The sequence below is a fragment of the Loxodonta africana genome, chromosome 9 (genome assembly GCF_030014295.1).
Source record: "Loxodonta africana isolate mLoxAfr1 chromosome 9, mLoxAfr1.hap2, whole genome shotgun sequence".
NCBI lineage: Eukaryota > Metazoa > Chordata > Mammalia > Proboscidea > Elephantidae > Loxodonta > Loxodonta africana.
In genome coordinates this window covers 16,606,023-16,631,997 of record NC_087350.1, presented here as the reverse complement: position 1 = coordinate 16,631,997, position 25,975 = coordinate 16,606,023, and positions in this window count along the sequence as shown.

Sequence of the window (25,975 nt, the reverse complement as noted above, 5' to 3'; positions counted from 1 at the left end):
CCAGGCAACATTTAGCTCTTCTGGTCTCATGGCAAATGAGGCAGTTGTTCACAGAGAAAATAAGATAAACACTCTATTTCCTCCTCGTATTCCTGAGTCTCATTCGTCCTCTCTTTCTACAGATGAATAGAGACCACTCGTTGTACATTAGTTGTCCGCTTGCAAGCTTTAATACCCCCGGGTACTACACAGTGAACTAGGAGGTAAAGCAGAAGCACTAAGTACGTTATTAGGCCAATTTACTGGGATGTTCCAGGAACCATAAGCCTAAACCTCCAAACCAAGGAACCAAATTCTATCAGCTGTTCGGCTGTACATAAGCAGCATCAGCAGCTACTCTTTATTTTTGTTGTTGTTGTAAATATATCTATCACACAACTTTCGCTGATTCAACTTCTTACATGTGTACAAGTTATGGACAGAAATTACATTAATTGGCTGTGCAACCCTTCCCTTAATCAACGCGATTTTTACATCATCGTAAACTGAAACTCAGCACTCCATAAGCAATAACTCTATATCCCCCTGCCTCCAGCCCCTGGTAACCATTAATAAACTTCAGTGTCTATATATTTGCCTTGTCTGGTATTTTTATGTAAGTGAGGTCATACAATATTTGTCCTTTTGTGACTGATACAATGTCTTCAAGCTCCATCCATATTGTAGCATGTATCAAGACTTTGTTTCTTCTACTGGCTGAGTAGCATTTCAATGTATATATGTACCACATTTTGTTTATCCATTCATCCATTCATGGGTATTTAGGTTTTTTCCACATTTTGGCTATTATGAATAGTGCTGCAATTAACATTGGTATATAAGTACCTGCTTGAGTCTCTGCTTTCAAGTCTTTTGAGTATATACCTAGGAGTGGAATTGCTGGGTCATATGGCTGCAGCAGTATATCAACAGGGAACTGCCAGAAATTCCAGCTGGATTTAGGAGAGGATGTGGAACCATGTAAGTCATTGCTGATGTCAGATGGATTTTGGCTGAAAGCAGAGAGTACCAGAAAGTCGTTTACCTGTGTTTTATTGACTATGCAAAGGCATTTGACCGTGTGGATCATAACAAATTATGGATAACATTGTGAAGAATGGGAATTCCAGAACACTTAATTGTGCTCATAAGGAACCTGTACATAGATCAAGATGCAGTTGTTTGAACAGAACACAGGGATACTGCATGGTTTAAAGTCAGGAAAGGTGTGGGTCAGGGTTGTATCATTTCACCATACTTACTCAATCTGTATGCTGAGCAAATAATCTGAGAAGCTGGACTATATGAAGAAGAATGCATCATCAAGATTGGAGGAAGACTCATTAACAACCTGTATTATGCAGATGACACAACCTTGCTTGCTGAAGGTGAAGAGGACTTGAAGCATTTATTGTTGAAGATCAAAGACCGCAGCCTTCAGTATGGATTACACCTCAATATAAAGAAAACAAAAATCCTCAGATCTGGACCAATAAACATCATGATAAACAAAGAAAAGATTCAAGTTGTCAAGGATTTCATTTTACTTGGATCCGCCAACAAGAAATAAAAGCAGCAGTCAAGAAATCAAAAAACGCATTGCATTGAGCAAATCTGCTGCAAAAGATTTGCTCTGCTTGCTTCCCTTTCCTTTTATCTCTTGTAAGATAAAAGGTAGTGCAGGCTACACCCTAGGGAAACTTCCTTTACATTGGATCAGGGATGTGACCTGAGCAAGGGTGTTACATACCACCCTTACCCTCTTTAACCACAGGCAGAGATTATAGCACGTATGAAAATCACAAAATGGAGGACATCCACACAATACTGGGAATCACGGCCTAACCAAGTTGACACATATTTTGGGGGGCACAATTCAATCCATGACAAACATCATGCCTGGTAAAGTAGAGGGTCAGTGAAAAAAGGGAAGACCCTCAACGAGATGGGTTGACACAGTGGCTGCAACAATGGGCTCAAGCATAACAATGATTGTGATGATAACACGGGACTGGGCAGTGTTTCATTCTGTTGTACGCAGAGTTGCTAAGAGTCAGAACCGAATCAACAGCACCTAACAACAACAAATGGTAGTTCTATTTTTAGTTTTTTGAGGAACCACCACACTTTTCCACAACGACTGTAACATTTTGCATTCTCACCAGCAACCAATATCGTGGTGTTTATTGGTCCGGATCTGAGGATTTTCGTTTTCTTTATGTTGAGGTGTAATCCATACTGAAGGCTGTGGTCTTTGATCTTCAACAATAAGTGCTTCAAGTCATCTTCACTTTCAGCAATTTCCCCACATCCTTGCTAACATTTGTTATTTTTATTTTTTTTTAATCTTAGCTGTCCTAGTAGTAGTGAAATGGTATCTCATTACGGTTTTGAATTGCATCTCTCCGATGGCTAATAACGTTGAGCATCTTTACATGTATTTGGTGGCCATTTGAATGTCCTTTTTGGTAAAATGTCTATTTAAGTCCTTTGCCCATTTTGTGATTGTGTTATTTGTCTTTTTGTTGTTAAGCTGTCAAAGTTTTATGTATATATTTTGGTTATTAGGTTCTTATCAGATACATGGTTTCAGAAGATACCGGTTCAGAAGCCGGTTAGCTTGTCTTTTCACTTTTTTGGCAGTCTTTTGATGAACAAAAGTTTTTAATTTTTATGAGGCCCCATTTATTTATTTTGTCTTTTCCTGTTCGTACTTTTGTTATTATTAGATAATCTATTGGTGGAAGTTAGGCTTGTCGACATTGCCTCTGCATTTTCTTCTAAGAATTTTATGGTTTTAGTTTGCACATTTAGGTCTTAGATCCATTTTTAATTTGTTTTGTGTATGGTGTGAGGTATGCATCCTATTTCATTTTTCTGCATGTAGAAATCCAATTTTCCTGACACCATTTATTGAAAACACTCTTCTTTCCCCATTGAATGAACTTGGCTCCCTTGTAAAAAATCAGTTGAACATAGATGAATGGGTGTATTTCTGAACTGTCAATTCTACGCGTCTTTTGGAAACCCTGGTGGCATAGTGGTTAAGAGCTACGGCTGCTAACCATAAAGGTTGGTGGTTCGTATCCACCAGATGCTCCTTGGAAACTCTATGGGGCAGTATTATTCTGTCCTGTAGGGTCGCTATGAGTTGGAATCGACTTGACGCCACTGGGTTTGGCTCTGGGTTTTAAAGGGTGATAATGAGTCGGAATCAACTGGACGGCAACGGGTTTTTTTTGTTGTTGTTATATTGGAGCCCTGGTGATGCGGTGGTTAAGAGCTGAGCTGCTAATTAAAATGTTGGCAGTCCAAATATACCAGCTGCTCCTTAGGAACCCTATGGGGCAGTTCTACTTTATCCTATAGGGTCACTGTCATGGACTGACATGATCTCCCCCCAAAAATGTGTGTATCAACTTGGTTAGGCCATGTGTGGTTGTTCTCCATTTTGTAATTTAATTTCATGTTAAGAGGATTGGAGTGGGGTTGTAATACCACCCTTACTCAGGTCATTTCCCTGATCCAATGTAAAAGGAGTTTCCCTGGAGTGTGGCCTGCACCACCTTCTATCTCTCAAGAGACAAAAGGAAAGGGAAGTGAGCAGAGAGTTGGGGACCTCATACCACCAAGAAAGTAGCACCCAGAGAAGAGCACGTCCTTTGGACTTGGGGTCCCTGTGCCTGAGAAGCTTGTCAACCATGGGAAGATCGATGACAAGGAGTATTCCTCCAGAGCCAATAGATAAAGACAGCCATCCCCTGGAGCTGACACCCTGAATTTCAACTTGTAACCCACTAGACTGTGAAAGAATATACTTCTCTTTGTTAAAGCCATCCACTTGTGGTATTTCTGTTATAGCAGTACTAGATGACTAAAACAGTCACTATGAGTCAGAATCAACTAGACGGCAATGATTTATTGTTATACCGGTGCCGAACTGTTTCGATTACTATAGCTGTATAATATGTTTTAAAATCAGGAAGTGTGAATCTTATTTTATTCTCTTCTTTCAACATTGCTGTAGCTATTCGGGGTCTCTTGCCATTCCATGTAAAGATGAGGTTTAGTTTTTTTTATTTTTATAAAGAAGCTGCTGGAATTTTCATTAGGATTTTATTGAATCTGTAGATTGATTTGGGTAGGACTGACATGTTAACAATTCCAATCCATTAACATGGAACATCGTTTAATTTAATCAAGTCTGCTTTAATCTCTTTCAGTACTGTTTTATAGTTTTCATTGTATAAGTCATTCACACCCCTAGTTAAATTTATTCCTAGGTATTTTATTCTAGTAGATGCTGTTGTAAATGGTGTCATTTTCTTAATTTCCCTTTCAGTTTTCTCATTGCTGCTGTATAGAAGGAAACCCTGGTGGCGTAGTGGTTAAGTGCTACGGCTGCTAACCAAAGGGTCGGCAGTTTGAATCTGCCAGGCGCTCCTCGGAAACTCTATGGGGCTGTTCTATTCTGTCCTATAGGGTCGCTATGGGTCATAATCGACTCGACAGCACTGGGTTTGGTTTTTTGGCTGTATAGAAACTGAACTGATTTTTGTTTGTTGACCCTGCAACTTTACTAAATCCCTCGATTACCTCTAGAAGCTTTCTTGTGCACCATTTGGGATTTTCTATATGTAGAATCATATCATCTGAAAATAGAGATAATTTTTCTTCTTCTTTTCCAATCTGGATACCTTTTATTTCTTTTTCCTGTCTTATTGCTGTGTGTTATGGATTGAATTGTGTCCCTCAAAAATTTGTATTATAAATCCTAACCCCTATACCTGTGGTAATAATCTCAATTGGGAAGGTGTTTCCTTTGTTATTTAATGATGTAGTATAGTGTAGGGTGTGTCTTAAGTCATTTTTTTTGAGATATATACATCTGCCAACCAAAAGTTTTGCAGTTCAAATCCACCAGGCACTCCTCAGAAACCCTGGGGCAGTTCTACTCTTTTCTATAGGGTCGCTATGAGTTGGAATTGATTCGATGGCGATCTTTTTTTTTTTAAGCAAGAATACATGGGGGATGATAGATGCTATGCCACATGAGATCTCCAAAGAACCAAGATGCAGGTGATGAAAAGAGACAATGATCTCCAAGAACCCACAAAGACAGAAAGCTTTGCATTAGAGCCGGCGCCCTGAATTTGGACTTTCAGCTTCCTAAATTCTGAGAAAATAAGTTTCTGTTGTTAAAGCCACTGCCGCCACTCATCTGTCAGTTTGTCATACTGTGGTGGCTTGTGTGTTGCTGTGATGCTGGAAGTTATGCCACTGGTATTTCAAATACTAGCAGGGTCACCCATGGCGGACAGGTTTCAGCTGAGCTTCTAGACTAAGACAGACTTGGAAAAGATCCTGGTGATCTACTTCTGGAAGAAGTGGCCAGTGAAATCCTTATGAGCAGGAGCAGAACATTGTCTGATATAGCGCCAGAAGATGAATGCCTCAGGTTGGAAGACACTCAGAAGATGACTAGAGAAGAGCTGCCTCCTCAAAGTAGAGTTGACCGTAACGACATAGATGGAGAAAAGCTTTTGGGACCTTCATTTGTTGACGTGGCACAACTCAAAATGAGAAAAAACCACTACAAATATCCATTAGTAATTAGAATGTGGAATGTACAAGGTGTGAATCTAGGAGAACTGTAAGTTGTCAAAAATGAAATGGAGTGCTTGAAGATTGATATCCTAGGCATTAGTGAGCTGAAATGGACTGGTATTGGCTATTTTGAATAAGACAGTCATATGGTCTACTGTGCTGGGAATAACAAATTAAGAGAAACAGCATTGCATTCATTGCCAAAAAGAAGATTTCGAGATCTACCCCGAAATACAATGCTGTCATATCCATATGCCTACAAGGAAGACCTGTTAATACGAATATTATTCAAATTTACACACCAACCACTAAAGACAAAGATGAAGTAATTGAAGATTTTTACCAAATTCTGCAGTCTGAAATTGATCAAACATGCAATCAAAGTACATTGATAATTACTGATGATTGAAATGTGGAAGTTGGAAACAAAGAAGGAGCAGTAGTTGGAAAACATGGCCTTGGTGATACAAACAATGCTGGAGATAGCATGATTAGAATTTTGCAAGACCAATAACCTATTCATTGGAAATATCTTTTATCAGTAACGTAAACGACGACTACACACGTGGCACTTGCCAGATGGAATACACAGGAATCAAATTGGCTACGTGTGTGGAAAGAGACAATGAAGAAATGCGATATCATCAGTCAGAACAAGGCCCAGGGGCCGACTGCAGAACAGACCATCAATTGCTCATATGCAAGTTCAAACTGAAGCTGGAGAAAATTAAAACAAGTCCACAAGAGCCAAAGTAAAACCTTGAGTATATCCCACCTGAATTTAGAAACCATCTCAAGAATAGACTTGACACATGGAACACTAATGACCAAAGACTAGACGAATTGTGGGATGACATCAACAACATGAAGAACACAAAAGGTCATTAGAAAATGGGAAAGGAAGAAAAGATCAAAAAGGGTCTCAGAAGAAACTCTGAAAGTTGCTCTTGACCGTAGGGTAGCATAAAGCAAATGAAACAAAAGATTAAGTAAAGGAGCTGAACAGAGGATTTCAAAAGGCAGCTGGAGAAAACAAAGTAAAGTATTATAATGACATGCGCAAAGACCTGGAGATAGAAAACCAAAAGGGAAGAAAACGCTCAGTATTTCTCAAGCTGAAAGAACTGAAGAAAAAATTCAAGCCTTGTGTTGCAATACTGAAGGATTCTACGGGCAAAATATCGAATGACGCAGGAAATGTCAAAAGAAGATGGAAGGAATTCACAGAATTATTGTACCAAAAAGAATTAGTGGATGTTCAGCCATTTCAGGAGGCAGCATATGATCAAGAACTGATGATATTGGAGAAAGCAGTCCAGGCTTCACTGAAGGCATTGGCGAAAAACAAGGCTCAAGGAATTGATGGACTACTATTTGAGATGTTTCAACAAATGAATGCGATTTTGGAAGGACTCACTGGTCTATGCCAAGAAATTTGGAAGACAGCTAACTGGCCAACCAACGGGAAGAGATTCATATTTGTGCTCATTCCAAAGAAAGGTGATCCAACAGAATGTGGAAATTATCAAACTATCACTAATGTCACACATAAGTAAAAGTTTGCCAATGATAATTCAAATCAGTTGCAGCAGTACATGGACAGTGAACTGCCAGATATCCAAGCTGGATTCAGAAGAGGACGTGGGAGGAGGGATATCATTCCTGATGTCAGATGGATCATGGCTGAAAGCAGAGAATACCAGAAAGATGTTTACCTATGTTTTACTGACTATGCAAAGGCATCAGACTGTGTGGATCATACTAAATTAAGATTAAAATTGTGAAGAATGGGAATTCCAGAATATCTAATTGTTCTCTTGAGGAACCTGTATATAGAACAAAAGGCAGTTGTTTAAACAGAAAAAGGGGAAATTGCATGGTTTAAAATCAGGAAACGTGTGTGTCAGGATTGTAGCCTTTCACCATACCTATTCAATCTGTTTGCCGAGCAAATGATCTGAGAAGATGGACTATATGAAGAAGAATATGGCATTAAAAAAAAAAAAATTAGAGTTGGAGAAAGACTCATTAACAACCTGTGTTATGCAGTTGACACCGCTTTGCTTGCTGAAAGCACAGAGGACTTGAATCATTTACTGAAGAAGATAGAAGACTATAGCCTTCAGTATGGATAAAACCTCAACATAAAACAAAAACCCTCACAATGGAACCAATAAGCAACGTCATGATAAACAGAGGAAAGATTGAAGTTGTCAAGAATTTCATTTCACTTGAATCCACAATCAACACTCATAGAAGCAGTAGTCAAGAAATCAAAAGATGCATTGCATTGGGTCAATCTGCTGCAAGATCTCTTTGGAGTGTTAAAAAGCAAAGACGTCACTTTGAGGACTAAGGTGCTCCTGATCAAAGCCATGGTATTTTTAATCACCTGATATGCATTGGAAAGCTGAACAATGAATAAGGAAGACTTGATGCATATTAATTATGATTTTGGTGAAGAATACTGAATATAACATGGACTGCCGGGAGAACAAACAAATCTGTTTTGGAAGAAGTACAGCCAGAATGCTCCTTAGAAGTGAGGATGGTCAGATTTCATCTCACATACTTTGGACCTGTTATCAGGAGGGACCAGACCCTGGAGAAGGACATCATGTTTAGTAAAGTAGAGGGTGAGCAAAAAAGAGGAAGACACTCAACGAGATGGATTGACACAGTGGCTGTAACAATGGGCTCAAACATGGTGTGATGGTTAAGATTGTGTGTCAACTTGGCTGGGCCATGATTCTCAGTGTCTATATGTGATCACTCCCACATGGGATCCGTTGTGAGTAGTCAATCAGTTGAAAGGGAGTTTCCTTGGGGGTGTGGCCTGCATCTGAATATAAGCAGACATTCTGACTTTTTGATCACTATGGAACCTGCGGCTGCCTCCAGTTCCTCTGACCTCTGGTTCTTGGGACTTTAGCTATCAGCTTATCTGCCGATCTTGGGAGGTGTTGATCATCACAGCCTGTGAGCAGAGCCCAGTTCTCTGACCTGCTGATCTTGGGCTCCCCAGCACCTCCAGCTACGTGAATCAGGGGAAACCTCTATCCTAATCGACAGACTTGGGACGTTCCAGCCTTTACAATTGCGTGAGCCATTTCTTTGATATAAATCTCTCTCTATATATATTTGTATTCTTTACTGGTTTCGCTCTTCTAGAGAACCCAGCCTAAGACACATAGCAGTAATTGTGAGGATGTCATAGGACAGAGCAATGTTACATTCTGTTGTACATAGGGCTGCTATGAGTCAGAACTGACTAGAGGGCATCTAACAATAACAAAGTCAGCCACTTGTGGTATTACTGTTATAGCAGCACTAGAAAACTTAGGCACTTTTGCCAAGACTTCTACAATACTGAATAGAAGCAGTGAGAACAGGTGCCCTGTCTTCCTGTTTTCAAGAGGAAAGCTCTCAATTTTTCTCAGTTAAATACAGTGTTGGCTGCTGTCTTTTCTTATATGTGCTGAACTATATTGAGGCGTTCCCTTCTACTCCACTCTTCTTGAGGGTTTTTATCAAGAAAAGATGTTGTTTTTTTAATGAGGTGGAGAAACAAATCACCAACTTCATATGGAAGGGAAAGAAGCCCTGGATAAGTAAAGCATTACTAAAAAAGAAGAACAAAGTGGGAGGACTCACTCTACCTGATTTTAGAACCTATTATACTGTCACAGTAGTCGAAACAGTCTGGTACTGGTACAATAACAGACACCTAGGCCAATGGAACAGAATTGAGAATCCAGATATAAATCCATCCACATATGAGCAGCTGATATTTGACAAAGGCCCAGTGTCAGTTAATTGGGGAAAAGAGAGTCTTTTTAACAAATGGTGCTAACATAACTGGATATCCATCTGCACAATAATGAAACAGGACCCACACCTCACACCATGCACAAAAACTAAGTCCAAATGGATCAAAGACCTAAACATAAAATCTAAAATGATAAAGATCATGGAAGAAAAAAACAGTTAGGAACCCTAATACATGGCATAAACAGGATACGAAACATTACTAAAAATGCCAAAGAGAAACCAGATAACTGGGAGCTCCTAAAAATCAAACACCTGTGCTCATCTAAAGACCTCACCAAAAGAGTAAAAAGACCACCTACAGACTGGGAAAAAGTTTCAGCTACGACATCTCTGACCAGCACCTGACCTCTAAAATCTGCATGACTCTGCTAAAACTCAACCACAAAAAGACAAACAACCCAATTAAAAAATGGGCAAAGGATATGAACAGACACTTCACTAAGGAAGACATTCAAGCAGCTAACAGATACGTGAGGAAATGCTCTCGATCATTAGCCATTAGAGAAATACAAATCAAAACTACAATGAGATTCCATCTCACTCCAACAAGGCTGGCACTAATCCAAAAAACACAAAATAATAAATGTTGGAGAGGCTGTGGAGAGATTGGAACACTTCTACACTGCTGGTGGAATGTAAAATGGTACAACCACTTTGGAAATCGATTTGGTGCTTCCTTAAAAAGCTAGAAATAGAACTACCATAAGAAACCAAAACCCAGTGCCTTCAAGTCGATTCCAACTCATAGTGATCCTATAGGACAAAGTAGAACTGCCCCATAGAGTTTCCAAGGAGCACCTGGCAGATTTGTACTGCTGACCCCTTGGTTAGCAGCTGCAGCACTTAACCACTACGCCACCAGGGTTTCCATAGAACTACCATACGACCCAGCAATCCCACTCCTCGGAATATATCCTAGAGAAATAAGAGCCTTTACAAGAACAGATACATGCACACCCGTGTTTATTCCAGCACTGTTTACAATAGCCAAAAGATGGAACCAACCAAGGTGCCCATCAGTGGATGAATGGATAAATAAATTATGGTATATCCACACAATGGAATACTACGCATCGATAAAGAACAGTGATGAATCAGCAAAACGTTTCATAACATGGAGAAACCTGAATGGCATTATGCTGAATGAAATTAGTCAGTTGCAAAAGGACAAATATTGTATAAGACCACTATTATAAGACCTTGAGAAATAGTTTAAACTGAGAAGAACACACTCTTTTGTGGTTACGGGAAGGGGGAGGGAGGGAGGGTGGGAGAGGGGTATTTACTAAATAGATAGTAGACAAGAACTACTTTGGACGAAGAGAAGGACAACACTCAACACAGTGGAGGTCGGCACAGCTGGACTAAACCAAAGAAAAGAAGTTTCCTGAATAAACTGCTCCGAAGGTCAGCGAAGCAGGGGCAGGGTTTTGGGGACCATGGTTTCAGGGGACATCTAAGTCAATTGGCATAATAAAATCTATTAAGAAAACATTCTGAATCCCACTTTGAAGAGTGGCGTCTGAGGTCTTAAATGCTAGCAAGCGGCCATCTAAGATGCATCAATGAGTCTCAATCCACCTGGATCAAAGGAGAATGAAGAACGCAAAGAACGCAGGATAATAAGGAGCCCAAGAGACAGAAAGGGCTACGTGAACCAGCGACTACGTCATCCTGAGACCAGAACTAGATGGTGCCCGGCCACAAAAAATGACTGCCCTGACAGCGAACACAACAGAGAACCCCTGAGGGAGCAGGAGACCAGTGGGATGTAGACCCTAAATTCTCATAAAAAGACCAGACTTAATGGTCTGACTGAGACTGGAAGGACCCCGGTGATCATGGCCCCCAGACCTTCTGTTGGCCCACTACAGGAACCATTCCTGAAGCCAACTCTTCAGACATGGATTGGACTGGATGACGGGTTGGAGAGGGATGCTGGTGAGGCGTGAACTACTTGGTTCGTGTGGACGCTTGAGACTACATTGGCATCTCCTGCCTGGTGGGGAGATGAGAGGGTAAAGGGGCTTAGAAGCTGGCAAAATGGTCAGGAAAAGAGAGAGTGGAAGGAGGGAGCGGGCTGTTTCATGGAGGGGAAAGTAATTGGGAGTATGTAGCAAGTTGTGTATGGGTTTTTGTGTGAGAGACTGACTTGATTTTTAAACTTTCACTTAAAGCACAATAAAAATTTAAAAAAAGATGTTGGATTTTATCAAGTGCTTTTTCTGCATCCATAGAGAAGATCATGTGGTTTTTTCCTTTGTTCTACTGATGTGGTGTCATGGATTGAATTATGCACACCCCCAAATGTGTGTATCAACTTGATTAGGCCATGATTCCCAGTTTTGTATGGTTGTCCTCCATTTTGTGATCGTAATTTCATGTACAGAGGATTAGGGTAGGGTTGTAACACCACCCTCACTTAGGTCACCTCCCTGATCCAAGGTGAAGGGAGTTTCCCTGGGGTGTGGCCTGTACCACCTTTTATCTCCCAAGAAATAAAAGGAAAGGGAAGTGAGCAGAGGGTTGGGGACCTCATACCACCAAGAAAGCAGCACCAGGAGCAGAGTGTGTCCTTTGGACCCGGGTTCCCTGCAACTGAGAAGCTCCTCGACCACGGGAAGATTGAGGACAAGGACCTTCTTCCAGAGCCAACAGAGACAGAAAGCCTTCCCCTAGAGCCGTTGCCTTGAATTTGGACTTTTAGTCTACTTTACTGTGAGGAAATAAATTTCTTTGTTAAAGCCATCCACTTGTGGTACTTCTGTTATGGCAGCACCAGATGACTAAGACGTGGTGTATTATGTTGATTGGTTTTCTAATTTAAAACCATCCCTGCACTCCAGGAATAAACCCCACTTGGTCATGGTGTATGACTCTTTTAATATGCTGTTGAATTCTATTTGCTAGTATTTTCTTGAGGACTTTTGTGTTTATATTCATAAAGAATATTGGCCGCTAGTTTTCTTTTCTTGTGGTTTCTTTGTCATATCAGGGTTATGTTTGCTTCATAGAACGAGTTGGGAAGTATTCCTTCCTCCTCCTGTCTTTTGTTGTCCTTGTTGTTAGGTGCCATCAAGTCGGTTGCAGCTCATAGTGACCCTATGTACCACAGAACAAAACACTGCCCGGTCCTGTGCCATGCTCACAATCCTTATGTTTGAGCCCATTGTTGCAGGCACTGTGTCAATCCCTCTCGGTGAGGGTCTTCCTCTTTTCCTCTGACCCTGTACTTTACCAAACATGAAGTCCTTCTCCAGGGACTGATCCCTCCTGACAACATGTCCAAAGTATGTGAGATGCAGTCTCACCATCCTTGCTTCTAAGGAGCATTCTGGTCGTACTTCTTCCAAGACAGATTTGTTCGTTCTTTTGGCAGTCCATGGTATATTCAATATTCTTCGCCAACACCACAATTCAAAGGCATCAATTCTTCTTTGGTCTTCCTTATTCATTGTTCAGCTTTTGCATGTATATGAGGCTATTGAAAATACCATGGCTTGAGTCAGGCACACCTTAGTCTTCAAGGTGACATCTTTGCTTTTCAAAGATGTCATTTCGAAGGGGTCCTTTGCAGCAGATTTGCCCAATGCAATGCATCTTTTGATTTCTTGACTGCTGCTTCCACGGGTGTTGATTATGGATCCAAGTAAAACGAAATCCTTCACAACTTCAATCTTTTCTCAGTTTATCATGGATGTTGCTTGTTGGTCTAGTTGTGAAGACTTTCATTTTCTTTATGTTGAGGTATAATTCATACTGAAGGCTGTGGTCTTTGATCTTCATCAGTAAGTGCTTCAAGTTCTCTTCACTTTCAGCAAGCAAGATTGGGTCATTTGCATAATGCAGGATGTTAATGAGTCTTCCTCCAAATTGATGCCCTGTTCTTCTTCATATAGTCCAGTTTCTCGGATTATTTGCTCAGCATATAGATTGAATAGCATATAGATTGAATAGGTGAAGGGATACAACCCTGACCCACACCTTTCCTGATTGTATCCCCTTGTTCTGTCCAAACAACTGCCTCTTGATCTGTGCATGAGTTTCTCATAAGCACAATTAAGTGTTCGGGAATTCCCATTCTTCCCAGTGTTATCTGTAATTTGTTATGATCCACACAGTCCAGTGCTTTTGCATAGTCAATAAAGCACAGGTAAACACCCTTGTGGTATTCTCTGCTTTCAGCCAGGATCCATCTGACATCAGCGTTGATATCCCTGGTTCCACGTCCTCTTCTGAAACCAGCCTGAATTCCTGGCAGTTCCCTGTCGATATACTGCTGCAGCAGCTTTTGAATGATCTGCAGCAAAATTTTGCTGGCATGTGATGTTAATGATATTGTTTGATAATTTCTGCATTTGGTTGGATCACCTTTCTTGGGAATAGACATAAATATGGATCTCTTCCAGTCAGTTGGCCAGGTAGCTGTCTTCCAAATTTCTTGGCGTAGATGAGTGGGCACTTCTAGCGCTGCATCCGTTTATTGAAACATCTCACTTGGTAGGTATTCTGCCAATTCCTGGAGACTTGTTTTTTGCCAATGCCTTCAGTGCAGCTTGGACTTCTTCCTTCAGTACCTTCGGTTCCTGATCATATGCTACCTCTTGAAATGGGTGAACGTCAGCCACTTCTTTTTGGTATAATGACTATGTGTATCCCTTCCAGCTTGTTTTGATGTTTCCTGCATCTTTTAATATTTTCCCCCATAGAATCCTTCACTATTGCAACTCGAGGCTTGAATTTTTTCTTCAGCTCTTTCAGCTTGAGAACTGCTGAGCGTGTTCTTCCCTTTTGGTTTTCTATCTCCAGCTTTTTGCACATGTCATTATAATACTTTACTTTGTCTTCTGGAGCTACCCTTTGAAATCTTCTGTTCAGTTCTTTTGCGTCATTATTTCTTTTTACTTTCGCTGCTCGACATTCAAGAGCAAGTTTCTGAGTCTCTTCTGTCATCCATTTTGGTCTTTTCTTTCTTTCCTGTCTTTTCAATGACCTTTTGCTTTCTTCATGTATGAAGTCCTTGACGTCATTCCACAACTCATCTGGTCTTTGGTCATTAGTGTTCAATGTGTCAAGTCTATTCTTGAGATGGTCTCTAAATTCAGGCGGAGTATACTCAAGGTCATACTTCGGCTCTGGTGGACTTGTTCTAATTTTCTTCAGTTTCAACTTGAACCTGCATATGAGCAATTGATGGTCTGTTCCACGATTGGCCCCTGGCCCTGTTCTGATGGGTGATATTGAGCTTTTCCATTGTCTCTTTCCTCAGATGTAGTCGATTTGATTCCTGTGTATTCCATCTGGTGAGGTCCATGTGTACAGTCACCATTTATGTTGGTGAAAAAGGGATTTGCAATGAAGAAGTCTTTGGTCCTCCAAAATTCCATCATGCGATCTCTGGCGTGGTTTCTATCACCAAGGCCATATTTTCTAACTACCGATCCTTCTTCTTTGTTTCCAACTTTCACATTCCAATCACCAGTAATTATCAGTGCATCCTGATTTCATGTTTGATTGATTTCAGACTGCAGAAGCTGGTGAAAATCTTCAGTTTCTTCATCTTTGGCCTTAGTGGTTGGTATGTAAATTTGAATAATAGTCGTATTAACAGGTCTTTCTTGTAGGCGTATGGATATTATCCTATCACTGACAGCATTGCATTTCAGGATAGATCTTGAACTGTTCTTTTTGGCGATGCATGCAACACCATTCCTCTTCAAGTTGTCATTCCCAGCATAGTAGACCATGTGATTGTCTGACTGAAAATGGCCAACACCAGTCCATTTCAGCTCACTAATGCCTAGGATATCAACATTAATGTGTTCCATTTCATTTTTAGATTTCCAATTTCCAATTTTCCTAGACTCATACTTCATACATTCCATGTTTCAATTATTAATGGATGTTTGCAACTGTTTGGTCATTTTGAGTTGTGTCACATCAGCAAATGAAGGTCCGGAAAGCTTGACTCCATCCACGTCATTAAGGTTGACTCTACTTTGAGGAGGCAGCTCCTCCCCAGTCGTCTTTTGAGTGACTTCCAACCTGGAGGGCTCATCTTCCAGCACTATATCAGACAATGTTCCACTGCTATTCGCAAGGTTTTCACTGACTAATTCTTTTCAGAAGTAGATTTCTGGATCCTTCTTCCTAGTCTGTCTTAGTCTGGAAACTCAACTGAAGCCTGTCTGCCATGGGCGACCCTGTTGGTATGTGAATACCAGTGGCACAGCTTCCAGCATCGCAGCAACAGGCAAGCCCCCACAGTATGGCAAACTGACAGACAAGGGGGAATCTCTGTCTTTTGGAAGAGTTGGAACAAGATTGGTGTCATTTCGTCTTTAAATGTTTGGTAGAATTCTCCAGTGAAGCTATCTCATCCAGGACTTTTTTTGGGGATGTTTTTGATCACTCATTCAATCTTTTTACTTGTTACGGGTCTGTTGAGCTTTTCTGTGTCTTATTGGTCAGTTTGGGCAGGCTGTGTTCTTCTAAGGATTTGTCCATTTCATCTAGGTTATCCAGTTTATCGCCATATGGTTGTTCATAATGTTCTGTCACAATTCTGTTTATTTTTTATTGGATCAGTTGTAATGTTTACTCTTTAATTTCTTGTGTTGGTTATTTGCATCTTTTTACTTTTTTTCTTTGTCAGTCTAGCAAAAGGCCTGTCAATTTTATTGATTTTTTTACATAACCAACTTCTGTGTTTGTTGATTCTCTCTATTGTTTCCTGCTTTCAAATTTGTTTATGCTTTGCTCTTTGTTATTTCCTTTCTTTCGATAGGTTTAGGCTTAGCTTGCTCTTCTCTTTGTAGTTCCTCAAGTTATAGAGTTAGGCTGTTGATTTGAGATCTTTGTTCTTTTTTCCTGTAGGCGTTTATTGTTATAAGTTTCCCTCTGAGTGCTGCCTTCGCTGCATCCAGTAAGTTTTGATATGTTGTTCTTTAATTTCCATTTGACTCTAAGAAATTTGCACTTTCTCTTTTGACTTCCTCCTTGACCCATTGGTAGTTTAATAGTGTGCTGTTTAATTTCCATGTTTGTGTATTTGCCAGGTTTTTCTTTTTTCTGTGATTGATTTCTAGCTTCACTCTATTGCTATCAGAGAAAATGCTTTGTATGATTTCAATATTTTTAAACTAATCAAGACTTGCTTATGACCTAACATGTGGTCTATCCGAGAGAATGATCTGTGTGCACCGGAGTAGTGTTTATTGCGCTTTGTTGGGTGTTGTCTTCTATATATGTCTGTTAAGTGTAGTTGGTTTATAGTGTCATCCGGGTCCTGTGTTTTCTTATTGATCTTCTTTCTAGAATTTTTTCCAATATTGAAAGTGGTGTATTAAGATTTCCAACTATTATTGTTGTATCAAGCATGAATACTTAATTACTCGTCCTTGTCCATGCAATTCCCTTTATTATAGATCTTTCTTCTTATGTATGGCTTTGAATTACTTTCTAGTGTCTTTTCCCTTCGATTTGCAGAGCCCTGTTGGTGTAGTGGTTAAGCGCTTGGCTACTAACCAAAAAGCACTATTGTTGTAGTGCTGTTTCTCCCTTCAATTCTATCAGTGTTTGCTTTATACATTTGGGCGCTCTGATGTTGGTTGCATGTATATTTATGATTGTTAAATCTCCTTGACTAATTGACCCTCATATCACTATATAATGTCCATCTTTATCTTTTCTAATAGATTTTGTCTTAAAGTCTACTTTGATATTAAGATTGCCAACCTAGCTCTTTTTTGGTTATTATTCACATGGAATAGCTTTTTCCATTCTTTCACTTTCAATTTATTGGTGTCTCCGGGTCTAAGGTGTGTCTTGTAAACAGCATACAGTTAGATCATTTTTTTAAAAAAATCCATGCTGCCAATCTCTGCCTTTTGATTGGAGGTTTAGTCCATTGACACTCACTGTAAGTACCAGTAAGAAGTTACTTACTTCTGCCATTTTGTTATTTTGTGTGTGTGTGTTTTAAGCCTTATTTCTCTTTGTCCTTTACTATTGCCTGCTTTTGTATTTTGTTGGTTTGTTATAGTCGGCCATTTTGGCTCCTTTCTTCTTTCCTTTTGGGTACATTTTTTAAAGCTTTTCTTAGTGGTTATCATGAATATTACATTTAACAGCTTGTATTTATAACATCCTAGGGTACGTGGTTACCAACTTCAGTAATATATAGGAAAGTCTATAAGTATACCATTACTCCTCCACTCCCCTTTTTGTTGTTGTTTTCACTAATTACATCTTTATATTTCATGTGTCCTGTACCATAATTTTACATCTGCTTTTTATACATTTGTCATTAAAAATCATGAAGGACAAAACAATTAGAATTATCAAGCATGAATACCTTATTACTCATCCTTATACTAGTCCATGCAATTCCCTTTATTATAGATCTTTCTTTTTATGTATGGCTTTGAATTACTTTCTAGTGTCTTTTCCCTTCGATTTGCAGAGCCCTGTTGGTGTAGTGGTTAAGTGCTTGGCTACTAACCAAAAAGCTGTCAGTTCAAATCCTCCAGCCACCCTTGGAAACCCTCTGTCCTGCAGGGTCGCTATGAGTTGGAATTTGACTTGACAGCAGTGGGTTTGGTTTGGTTTTTCCCTTTCATTTGCAGAACTCACATTGGTATTTTCTGCAGGGCCAGTCACGTGGATGTGAATTCTCTCAGATTCTGTCATTCTTGAAGTACAGTTTTGCTGGGTATAGTATTCTTGGTTGACAGCTTTTTGTTGTTTGTTTTTCTTTCAGCACTTTAAATATACCATTCCATTGCTTCTGGCCTCCAATGTTTTTGAGGAGAAATCAGCACTTAATCTTATTAGGGATCCTTTGTATGTGTTTGCTTCTCTCTCATTGCTTTCAGGATTCTCTCATTATCCTTATTTTTTGAGCACCTGCTTATGATGTACCTCGTTGTAGATCTCTTTGGTTTTATTCTGCTGGAGTTCTTTGACCTTCTTGGATTTGTAGATTCATGTCGTTTGTCAGATTGAGGAAATTTTCTGTCTTAATTCTTAAAATATTCTTTCTGTCCCTTTCTCTTTCTAATCTCCTGGAACTCTCATGATGCATATATTAGCTCTCTTGATGTTGTCCCATAATTCCATTAAACTGTGCTCAGCCTTTTTGAGCTTTCATTCTTGTTGCTCCTCGGCCTCTGTAATTTTGACTGTCTTATCCATTAATTCACTGATTCTTCTACCAGATTAAATCTGTTATTAAATCCTAACTCCGCTCATTTTTGAACTTAATGTAAAAGGAATCATATTGTCTGTATTCTTCTATATGTGGTTTCTCTTGCTTATCATTATCTTTGTGAGATTCAACCATATTGTTGTGATAGTTGTAGTTCATTTTTATTACAGTGCTTTACAGTATTCCATTGTGTAAATGTGCCGTGATTTTTGAGACAATGAATATATTTCAATTTATTTCCATAATAACACATTGTTTTGTTTAGAGCAGGGTTTCTCAACCTTTGTTTAGAGCAGGATTTCTCAACCTCAGCACTATATGTACTTTGGACCAGATAATTCTTTGCTATGTGGTTCTATCCTTTGCATTATCAGCTGTTTAGCATCATCCTTAGCCTCTTCCCACTGGATTACAATAGCACCCCCACCCCTAAAAAAAAAAAAAAAAAACCCTAGTCATGACAATTAAAACAACAAAAAAAGAAAACTCATTCCCAGCAAATGTTCGCTGGGAAGCAAAATAACTTTTGGTTGAGAACCACTTGTTTGAAGAATGGGACAATTTTACTTAACCTTGGGATTTATATAACTTGTTGCATTGGAGAAAGCCTAATCTTTTCTTTTAAGTGTTCCTCTCACTTTTGTTAAATTTAAGCATGAGAGCAAGTATAGTCCACCTACACACAAGTAATGAGACAAAGAGCAAAACTCGAGACTATTTCAAAAGGGAGGAACCATAATAACATATTAAAAGAAGTAACAGAGACTTCTACAAACTGTGTGTTTGTGTGATGTTCTCAAATGTTGCTCAACAGTTCTCACAGTCACTGAGAGTGAGAATATCCAGAGGGAAAGAAAAAATTATAGAAAACGCATTGAGACATACCCTGCTAAAAGTTTTATATTAATGATCTTATTTAACTGTGACATTATTATCCACATTTTCAAGATGAGAAACTGAGACTTAGAATGATTAAAAATTTGAATATTACACAGGTAATTATAGAAATTTCACTAAAGCAGAACAAACCTCCTTAGGTTCTAGCACTGAATATATTTCTATGAAGATGTAAAATTTGAGGACTCTAATGAAATCTTTGTAGTTCAAAAAGACTTTATGCAATTGCAAACAGAGAAACTGAGAGTTCAGTTAGAACACAAACTCAGATATAAGAACGTGATGAGGAGGTGTATAGGGTACAGACGAGGAACAGGGATGAAGTAGGGAGAGAATCTCAACAGGACCAATACAGCCATTCCATTTGGAAACAGCTGATTAAGGGGAATGTCTTAGTCATCTCGTGCTGCTATAACAGAAATACCACAAGTGGATGGCTTTAACAAAGAGAAATTTATTTTCTCACAGTCTAGTAGGCTAGAAGTTCAAATTCAGGGCATCAGCTCCAGAGGAAGGCTTTCTGTCTTTGTCTGCCGGGGAGGAAGGGCCTTCTTATCAGTCTCCCCCTGGACTAGGAGCTTCTCCTCACAGGAACTCCAGGTCCAAAGGACACGCTCTGCTCCCAGTGCTTCTTTCTTGGTGGTATGAGGTCCCCACCCTCTGCTTGCTTCTCTTTCATCTCTTATAAGATTAAAGGTGGAGCAGGCCACACTCCAAGAAAACTCCCTTTACATTGGATCAGGAATGTGACCTTACTAAGGGTAGTGCAATCCCACCCTAATCTTCTTTAACATACAGTTTACAATCACAAAATGGAGGACAACCACACAATACTGGGAATCATGGTCTAACCAAGTTGACACATATTTTGGGGGGACACAATTCAATCTGTGACAGGGAATAAGTCTATTTTATAAGAAGGGATTGGAAATTAACTTCAGAACTGCTGTACGTTGCTTATAAATCACTGGATAAATATTCAAACATAAAGTATTTAATAACACTGTGTATATATATATATATATTTGTGTGTGTATATACATATAATTACATTATATGATTTATGTAATTAATAAGCTAAGTACTTATATCCCAGTTTATAAATGAGGAAAATGAGGATTAGCAAGATTAAGTAACTTTCCCAAGGTTACACAACCAATAAGTGTGAAGATGAAATTTCAACTCAAGCTGGTCTTTTAACCACTATGTGCTAACACTTCCTTTTGCTTTTTTCCTAAAAGTTGGGAATTATAAGAACTCCTGCAAGTTTTTCTGTATTGGATATATGATTCCCATTAACCTCAAGTGACAATTCCAGTCAAAGTCCTAAAACTTAGTAAGAACTAAAAAGCAGCATCCTAACCCTTGTTCTTAATGCTTTGGGGTCTGCTACTGGTTCCATATGTACCGAGACATAGGTGTTTCTGCCTTCCGACACAGGATCAGTAATACACAATACACTGTATGAATTTAGTAAAACTAAATAGAAAAGAATCTTAACTCCACAGAATGGGAACTTCCTTCCTAACTATGCCCTGTTGAAACAGCATTATCTTGGCTTAATTTAATTCTGTAAGCACTTACTGAGTACCTCCTATAATCAGGGCACTGGACTAGGACATGGGGCTACAAAGGTGGGTAAGAGAAGTTCTTTGTTATAAAGAAGAATGTAGGCAGAATTCTAAGATGATCCCTGTTTAATTATCTAGTGCTGCCTTAACAAAATATACTGCAAGTGGAAGGCTTTAATTACAACCGGCTGCTAATCTTTTTTTTTTTTTGGCTAATCTAAAAGTTGGCGGTTCAAACTACTCCATAAAGATAACAGCCATAAATACTGCAGCAAAGAAAACACTGTGGAGCAGTTCTACTGTGTAACAAATGGGGTCCCAATGAGTTGGAATTGACTCAACAGCAATGTTTGTTTTTTTTTTTTTTCACTTTCGGTAGCTTTAAAGAACAGGAGTTTATTTTCTCACAGTTCTGGAGGCTGAAAGTCCAAATTAGGGTCTCGGCCACGTGTATTCTTTCTGTGAGACTCTCTCCTAGTTTTTGGCATCTGTCAGTGATCCTTTGTGTTCCTTGGTGTCTGTCTTCCCCCGTGTGTGTCTTTGTATGTATTCTGCTTTTTTATGACTCAGAAGTGATTAGGTTTAGGAGCTACCTTAATCTGGGATGACATCATTAACATAAGAAAACACCTATTTCCAAACAGGGTCACATGTACAGCTAAGGGGGCCAGGACTTCAATACATAACTGGGGGACACAATTCAGTACACAACAGCCCCAAGATTCCTGCCTCCTAGTATACATGTCCTGTATAATCCTCTTCCCTTGAGTGTGGGCAGGACCAGTGGACATGATGGGATATCACTCCTGGTATTAAAAAAAATAAAAATGAATTAGCCAACTTTGAGTTAATCAAAAGGGAGAGTATCCTGGATGGACCTAATAGAATCATTAAAAAAAAAAAAAAAAAGATGCCGTTGAGTTGATTCCATCCAACTCATGGCAACCCCATGAGTGTCAAAGTAGAACTGTACTCCATAGGGTTTCAATGGCTGATTTTTTTGAAGTCGATCAGCAGGCCTTCCAAGGTGCCTCTAACCACCATTAACGAAATTTCTTTCATTCTTTTTGCTATTAATATTCTTTAAAAGATCAGGCTGTATTATTGCTTTATAATCTTTTCACTTTACAGTATTTCAGGCATAGCTTTCTACACTATTCATGCATATATTTCAAAATCAATAAAGATATGAAAAACTGTTCCCATTCTCCTGAAATCCAGATTTCTGGGGTCCATGGAGTTGGGGTGACCCATCCAGGCCATTTGCTCTTTGGTCCCTTTGTACTTTGAGCCTTTAAGGAACTGGTTTTCCTAAAGTCATCTTCAAGTCAAATGATAGCTTAGTAAGCAGCTTAGTGGAGATTGTTTTGCCTTAGGCATTGGGCTCTTTTGGAGAATTATCTATGTGCATCAGTTTCAAGACACAGGAACTCCAGAGTCTGACTGGAAGCTGTGTTTTAGGATATATAAAAAAACATGTCCTTAATGACTCTGTTTTTACAACTGACTGACCCTGAAACCCTGCACATGTTCTATCTCCTGAGAAACCAACATTAAAGGAATTTGCAATGACCTTCAGGAGACTACCGTGCCCAGACCCCACCTATATAACCTGTTTTCACTATCCCCTCTTCCCAGTGCCTTCCCAATACTTCTGGTGTTTGATGCTGCCTGACTGGAGTTGTATTTACTCACAATAAATATATTGTTAACACTAATTTCTAGGGTTTCCCTGCACATTTAGATTTCTAACAAATAAAAAAGCAGCACTCCTCAAACTGTGTCCTACATTTTCTCAGAGACATTAATCAGTGTTTCAAGAATAAAAAGTGTGTTCAAGTAATTTTGGGAAACCAAAATAAAAACTATCAATTCAATTCCAACTCATGGCAACCCCATGTGTTTCAGAGTAGAACCGTGCTTCAGAGGGTTTTTAATGACTGTCATCTTTTGGCAGTAGATCGCTCTGGGTGGACCTGAGTTTGGGAAACACTGATCACTGAACTCTCTTCCTGGAGAATCATGATATGTATTAGCATATTAAAACTTAGAGAAAGCCTGGAACAAAACATTTTTAATTTTGTTACAATTTAAAATACAAAGTTATTTTCCACCAGGAGAAGACTCTCCCTCCTGCATAACTATTAACATCTCGAGGAGTATAGTTTCATTAATAATAATGGATAGATCTAAACCACCCCCAGATGAGACAAGGCAACACAGATCGTTTAGTGAATGCCATTACTCTCCTAGAGCCTGTTGTTGTTGTTGTATGCTGTCAAGTTGATTCCGGCTCATCGTGACCCCACAGGACAGAGTAGAACTGTCCCACAGGGTTTCCAAGGCTGTAATCTTCACGGAAGCAGACTGCCGCACCTTTCTTATGCGGACCACTGACCTTTCGGTTAGCAGCCAAGTGCTTAACAACTGTGCCAGTAGAGCGCCTTCCTAGAGCCTAGGATGTTGAATTATAAGGAACCCTGTGTCTTTAATCTTGACCAGGGCAAAATTAATTAGAAGTAAAGGACAAGGGTCTATACAGTTATACAGTGGTTAAGTGGTTAAGTGCTACCGCTGCTAACCAAGAGGTCGGCAGTTCAAATCCGCCAGGCGCTCCTTGGAAACTCTATGGGGCAGTTCTACTCTGTCTTCTAGGGGCGCTATGAGTCGGAATTGACTGGACAGCAATGGGTTTTAACTGTCAACATAATTCAATAAACAATCTCTAAAAAAATTACTTTTATGACTCTCCAGATCAAGGGACCAGACCTCACAGTGCCATCATCAAATATTTTTTATGGTATGGTAAAATCTGCGAAGTCTGTGTAAGGCGGAAACCTATCAGAGAAGGAAAAACTCAGTATTTTCTACTAAAATGAATGACAGAAAAGTGGTAAGACTGCACCCTGTCACAGGCAGAAAACTTGTGAGACCCAGGAAAACAAGGCGGTCCTGTTGAGTTCTGGCTCTCACAGGTTTCACTGTATTATATTTTTGGCACTGCATTTTAACTGGGGTTTTCACAAACTGGTAGGCATTTGGAGGACAATAAGGAAGACAACAGGTTTGTCTTGGCATTTTAAACAAGTGGAATTAGATATAGAAGGCAGAATCAGAATCAAAGCAAGGCTGAACCAGGCAGGCAGCCTTTGTCAAAAAATGACAGCTATCGATAAATGGATTGCATCTGTTTAACATATCCTCTTCTCCGAATATGTTTATGTAGAGGGTAGAGGGCTATCTGCCTGAGATACCGTGGGGGGAATTTCCTGCTCTCAGCCCAAGGCTGGTAGCTTCTAGGAATCTGATCAGTCTCCTAGTGTGGACTAGAGTTCTCAACCAAGATCAAGTAGCAGTAAAATCCCTGCAGTAAAGGGTTGTCTAGGTAGATTACTTGAGCTCAAAAAAGGCGTCTGTGTTTTTATAACAAGGGCAGATTTTGGACATCAATGTGCTTTGGGAAGCAATGTCTTAACAGTGAGTGCAAATTAAGCTATACTAAGGTTGTGCCAGCCCAAGACCTGGGAGGGGCCTGGGCCAGCAGTTACATTACAGTAGCACACACAAGAATCTTTGAATTCTGCACAGACCAGGTCATGAGATGCAAATCAGTAGTGGACTGATTGGACTTAATTCCATCTGGGAATTTTTAATAAACTGGAAGGCATATGGTCTTCAGTGTTTCAAGGGAGGTGCTCGTAATCTTTTGAAGACAGCATTGATGCTTAAATATCTTAGGAAAAAAATATTCTGACTTTTTTTGTACTCTAAATTTCTGAAGCAGGTCCCGCATATAACCTCAGCTTTGTAACTGGCCAAGCCCTTTACTTCTGAGGATTTGGGTCGGTGTCTTAGATACCCAGTGCTGCTATAACAGAAATAACACAAGTGTGTGGCTTCAGCAAACAGAACCTTATTCTCTCACAGTCTAGTAGGCTACAAGTCCAAATTCAGGGTGTCAGCTCCAGAGGAAGGCTTTCTCTGTTGGATCTGGTGGAAGGTGTTTATCATCAATCTTCCCCTGAACTAGGAGCTTCTCAGCACAGGGACCTCGATTGAGTTCAAGGACTCCAGCTCCTGGCTCTACTTTCTTGGTGGTATGAGGTCCCCACGTCTCTCTGCTCGATTCTCTCTTTCATATCTCAAAAAACATTGGCTTAAAGCACAATCTAATCTTGTAGATTGATTCCTGTCTTATTATCATAACTGCAGCTAATCCCATCTCATCATGTCATACAGATAGGATTTACAACACATAGGAAAATCAAATCAGATGACCAAATGGTAGACAATTCACACAATACTGGGAACCATGGCCTAGGCAAAGCGATACACATATTTTTGGGTGACACAATTCAATCCATGACAGTCGGCATCAGCAAAATGTTGTTGCTGTTAGAAGCTGTCCAGTAGGTTCCAACTCATAGCGACGCTACATACAACAGGACAAAACACTGCCTGGTCCTGTGTCATCCACAGAATCGTTGTTATGCTTGAGTCCATTGTTGCAGCCACTGTCTCAGTCCATCTCACTGAGGGTCTTCCTCTTTTTCGCTGACCCTCTACTTTACCAAGCATGATGTCCATCTGGAAGGACTGGTCCCTCCTGATAACACGTTCAAAGTATGTAAGACAAAGTCTCGCCATCCTTGCTTCTAAGGAGCATTCTGGTTGACTTCTTTCAGATTTTTTCATTCTTCTGGCAGTACATGATATATTCAATATTCTTCGCCAACACCACAAATCAAAGGCATTGATTCTTCGTCTGTCTTCCTTATTTATTGTCCAGCTTGCACATGAATATGAGGTGACTAAAAACACCAGGGATTGGGTCAGGTGCGCCTTAGTCCTTAAAGTGACATCTTTGCTTTTCAACACTTTA